The following is a 5,656-nucleotide window of genomic DNA, read 5'->3' as shown; positions in this document are numbered from 1 at the left end:
CCAGCCCGGAGCAGCGTCCGGCCGGGCCGGGGCCGGGCCCTGGACCAGCCGTGTTTCCTATGGAAACCCCACCTACAGGAAAAGGGAGGACCGGGCTGGTACAATGCCTGTGGGGTGGGGGGCTCCCCAGCTGGGAGAGGGCTGTGGAGGTGCCCTCAGCTTCCAGCCTGCAGGGACCACCACCACTGCCGCTGTCACCTGCAAAGTGCGCTTTGTAGAGGGCACAAGTCCTGCACAGAGCCCCTGTCCCATCTGCAAAGCCTCACGTGTGCTGCAGGAAGATGCCTGCAAGGACCAGTGATGCTCCTGCATTAGCTTGTTCCCTACACTGTTAGATTTCTAACCTCATAGAATAACAGGGCTTGGAGCAAGGTGCTCCAGTGGAAGGTGTCCCTGTCTGTGGCAGGGGTTGGAACTGGATGAGCTTTAAGGTCCCTTCCAACACAAACCAGTCTGGGAGTCTGTGAAATAAGGCACAGAAGGATTTGGTGGTGCAAAATCAGTGCTGGGTGAGCAATGACGTTGGGAAAATCAAGGCAGAGCCAAACAGGACAAAGCATGTGCCAGGACAGACAGACAGAGGGAACGGGAGAGGCCTGACAGGACACGGCTCACATCTGCCAGCATTTGTTTCTTCCCTTGTGCCTGCCAGTGTGTGATGTGGCAACACTCCCAGTGACTCATGAGCTCATCCTGGTGTGTCCAGATGAAAACGAAGCAGTGACATAATCAAAAGCCACATGTTGGAAAAGCTGACATAGGCACAGTGCCCTCAATGTGAGAGCAAAAGGCAGAGCAAGGAGCAGGGATTACAAAGCAGGTTTGGACAATGAGAAATAAATAGAAGCAAGAAAGGGTCTGAAGAAACCTTATAACAACCCTCCAATATCTGAAAAGGCTGAGAAGAAACCTGGAGAGGGGCTTGGGACAAGGGCCTGTAGGGACAGGCCAAGGGGAATGGCTTGAACCTGCCAGAACAGGGGAGACTGAGATGAGCTCTTAGGCAGAAGCTCTTCCCTGTGAGGGTGCTGAGGCGCTGGCACAGGGTGCCCAGAGAAGCTGTGGCTGCCCCATCCCTGGCAGTGCTCAAGGCCAGGTTGGACACAGGGGCTTGGAGCAGCTGCTCCAGTGGAAGGTGTCCCTGCCTGTGGCAGGGGTTGGAACTGGATGAGCTTTAAGGTCCCTTCCAACACAAACCAGTCTGGGATGCTGTGATCCTGTCCCCATCCCTCCCTCCTCCTCTCCCTGCTCTGATATTCCCAGCTGAGGCTCCCTCACCTCCTGCTCTCACTTTTCTTTATTATGACAGATTTTTAACACCACAATGAGCAGCAGAATCAAACCCACCTTGTGCCCAGCAGCCCTTTCACTGCAGGCAGGTCAATGGCACCACTCAGCACATGGCAGGAAGGGACAGTGCAGCTCAGCTGTGCTGGGGGTTCCAGGAGCCCTGGTGCTATTCCTGGGCTCAGCCCCAGCTCCAGGTGACCTTTGCCAAGTCATTTCCCTGCTTTGTGCTGTGGTTTCCTCCTCAGCAGATCCAGGCCAGCAGCACTCCCGCAGGGATGCGCTCCTGCTGCGCTGCGCATGGAGAAGCGGATGTCTCCTGCCCCGTGCCCTGCTCTCAGGATGCTTCCTTCTGAGGGAGGCTCATCCTCCCATTCCCGTTTCATGGCTTCCCCCCCAGGGATGGAGAGAAACTGAAGGACTGCATGGACCTACCAAAACAGAAAGGAAATCAATCAGTGAGGTTTCCCCATAGAGTCCTGTGAGACATCTCCTCTCCAGCACCTCCCAAGCCACTTGCACAGCAATCCAGCCTCAACAAGTGCCCCATGTTTAACCCACCACGGGTGTAATGGGAGGTGTATTCCACCTGACACCAGCACCCATGGGTGCTGGACTCTGCTTGGTGCAGCCCACAATACACCAGCTGGAGGGAGGATGTGCCTTCAGGCTGCTGCAGACCCAAACTGCTCCTTTTCTTGCCCAAAGGCAGGGAGGCAGAGGGGATTTTGAGCAGCAGGTTGCTTGGGCGTCATAGGGAAAGGCTGATGTTGATGTGACAACCCTGACACTGGGAGAAGTCACAGTCACCAAGAGAAGGGCTATGACTCCCTCCTGAGCACTGTCCCCAGTCTGGCTGTGCAGATGCCAGCACTGATAACAGGTCTGCACTGCCCAAAGAGGAGCTGACACGTTCATTACCACAGTGCTGCAGGAATGACTCTCTGTAGAGCAGACCTGTGACCCAAGCCATGAGGACATCAGCAGTTTGCAGGGAGAACAGCTGCAGGATGCTGCGAAAGCATCACTGAGCTGCAAACCACCTGGGTGGGAGATGGACAAAGGATGCAATGAAAACAGACCAATGGGGCTGAGCTGGAGTATGCTAGAAGCACAGACAGCAAAGTGAAATCTGGTGCTAGACCTGAACATGTCTCCTCCTGTTTGCTGTTCACACACAGGCAGGTTTCCAATGTGCAGGTGCTTCAAGACCTCCATAGACATTGTTGTGTCTATGAAGATAAAATTCCCCCTCTGGCAGGTTGGCTGCACCTAAACCCTTTCATTTAAAGCTCAGAAAGAATCCCAGACTGGTTTGTGTTGGAAGGGACCTTAAAGCTCATCCAGCTCCAACCCCTGCCACAGGCAGGGACACCTTCCACTGGAGCAGCTGCTCCAAGCCCCTGTGTCCAACCTGGCCTTGAACACTGCCAGGGATGGGGCAGCCACAGCTTCTCTGGGCACCCTGTGCCAGCGCCTCAGCACCCTCACAGGGAAGAGCTTCTGCCTAAGAGCTCATCTCAGTCTCCCCTGTTCTGGCAGGTTAAAGCCATTCTCTCTGTCAGTTTAAGAGCATCAGTTATATTCAGTTATTGCAGCAGTATTCCTCAGCTTCTGCACGAGGCCATAAGCACCCCAAGCAGATGTAACTGCTATTTACTGGTGTGGGTCTGGCTCCTCTGAAGCTCAGCTGCTCTCCAGGCTCCAGAGCAACAAGGGCACAGGAGACACCCAATTCTTGCAGGGGTGCAAAGCTGTCCTGGGTGCACTACATGCTCTCCATCCATCACAGGGCATGGAGCAGCCTCACATTGTTCCAAGGTGCTCATCACAGATGGAGGTCTTCAAATACTGTTTGTCATTATGGGTTGGTTTGGTGCTAGCTGGGAGCCAGGAGCTGCACTGCACACCAGCAGCTGCACTGCACACCAGGAGCTGCACTGCACACCAGCAGCTGCACTGCACACCAGCAGCTGCACTGCACACCAGCAGCAGGGTGCCCAGGGCAACATGAAAGTGAGAAAGAAGTTATTTCTAATCCAATAATGAAAAAACAACATCAGAAGGAAAAGAGCTCAAAATGAGCATGACTGAAGACACACCAAGATTTGGCCTCATCAGGGTGCTCAGGGCTTACCTGGAGGGCAGGACTTGGTCTCATTCTGCTCTACAGTTGCTCCATGGGATGGGATATGGTGTTGGAGGGTCAGGACACAAAGATGGACAACAGGATGCTCCCTGAGGTGAATGCTATCTCCCAGCTCTGTAGCTCAGGGCACCATCCTCAGGGTGGCTGCAAAACCTACATGGAGCAGGGAAAAGCCTGGCTGCTTCTCTCCAGTCTGGGCTCATGCTCATCTCTCCCAGTGTTCAGCCCTCTTAAGCCAGCATTGCTTCTCTACACTCTCTTTTCAGCAAGAAAAAGCCTTTTCTCATCCCATCTCTGTGCAGTCAGTGCTTCAGGAGCTGGGTGCAGATGCACAACGTGGCCCAGGACCTGCAGGGATTGAGGAGACTTTGGGGGGACCTTTCTCGGGAGGAAGGAAACAATTCACCCTAACACCAAACGGCAAGGGGACAAACCTGTGCTCATCTCCTCCAGGCAACCAGCAGGTAACACTGGGGCCAGTGACTCCACCTCCCACCGCAGCCAGGTCCCTTTCGGCTGGGGCGCTCATCCTTCATCACAGCAAAGCTCTCCCTGTGTCTCCTTCAGCCTCCTCCAGCACTGCCCTCCTTGCTCCGAGGGGCCCCACATGAGCCGCATCCTTCCAACCAACCCCAAAGCTGGAGGGAGGCGGCGACATCCCCCCGCTCGGTGCTGTGCAGCGTGCAGTTGTCTGCCTCCACCACCAGAGCCCAGTGCTGCTCCACCACTGGAGCCCACTGCTGCTCCACCACCGGCTCTGCCGTCCCACGGGCAGACACCGAGCACCGAACCCCAACAACAGGAGCTGCGATCACCCTCACCCCACTGCGGGGGTCTCAGCGCTGCAGGGAGGCTCTGGGTGATGCCTCAGCTCCCCTCATCCCCACCTGATGCACCCCTCAATTCCAGGCAACCCTGCAGCATCAGGAGCATCCTGGATCCCTGCTGAATGCCCCTGGGAGCTGTGTGCCTCTGCAGGTGTTATGTAGGTGCTGCCCTGCAGCAGGTGAACACCCTGATTAGAGACTTCATTGCTGCTGCTTCTGCTGCTGCTTTTAGAAGCTTCCAAAGCAGCAAATGAGGCTTTGAGGAAAGCAACTACCTGCAAAGTCTGTGCCAGCTCTGTCTCACTGTGCTCCAGCACTCCCCTGTGCAGAGGGTGTGATAAGGAGGGTTATTGTTGCTCTGAGCTCATATGAAAAAGATTATTGTTAAGGAGAAGTGAAATAAATTGGGATGAGCTCAGTGTTTGAATAGAGTAACACTGCTATGGGAATTTGCATGCGCAGCCTCTGCCACTCCAGGGCCCGAATGTCTTCTCTGACAGCTGCAAAGAGCTATAAGCAGAGAGTAGCAGAGCTGTCCAAATGTGAGAGAGGAGAATCTATAGCAACAATGGGGTTTTGTGTAGGAGAAAGCAATGAGGAACAGAGTTGGAGAGTAACCTTTGGTGTTCTTCTGAACAAGGAAGCTGCAAACGACTGTATAAGGAAGTGCTGCTTATAACAGCAAGTTTGCAAATGAAATACATGGAAAAAATCCTGAGGCCAGGACTTCAATACGAGATATATCCAGAAAAGGTCACATAGATGAAGAAGAGAAGCTGTGGCTGCCCCATCCCTGGCAGTGCTCAAGGCCAGGTTGGACACAGGGGCTTGGAGCAGCTGCTCCCGTGGAAGGTGTCCCTGCCTGTGGCAGGGGTTGGAACTGGATGGGCTTTGAGGTACCTTCAACACAACCATTCTATGGAACTCCTGTACTGGGTGGCGCTGGAAGGGTCAGATCTGGGGGAAACTGGAGCCCCATCAGCACCACATTCACTGCCAGCTTTATTTGCTTTGACACCCTGGAGCCCCTGAGCGCTGGCAAAGTGCTCTGCACCAGCGGGATTTCCCCAGCTCCCTCTCTGTGCAAGTGATAGATCTAGGGCACAGCACGCTGCAACATAAATCAGACTATTATGAGTCCCCAGTGGCTGCAAATCAATGAGTTCTACTGATAATCACCCATTTTATCTTTCTCATTATTAATATTTAGACATTTTTAATCTTTTCCTTGCAAACACAATGTTTCCCTGCTGTGCTTGTCCTTCAGCTGCTCTGCAAGCTCCTGCTTCTGCAAGCAAAGGCTTTGCCTTGAACCAACCTGCTCCCAGATCGGAAACGCTACAAGCACAGGAGCTGGGTGATGACTCCACCAGTTCCCCTGATGGGTGAGACC

This window comes from Melopsittacus undulatus, chromosome 10 (genome assembly GCF_012275295.1).
Source record: "Melopsittacus undulatus isolate bMelUnd1 chromosome 10, bMelUnd1.mat.Z, whole genome shotgun sequence".
In the NCBI taxonomy this organism is placed as follows: Eukaryota; Metazoa; Chordata; class Aves; order Psittaciformes; family Psittaculidae; genus Melopsittacus; species Melopsittacus undulatus.
Note: the sequence above shows the minus strand (reverse complement) of the source record.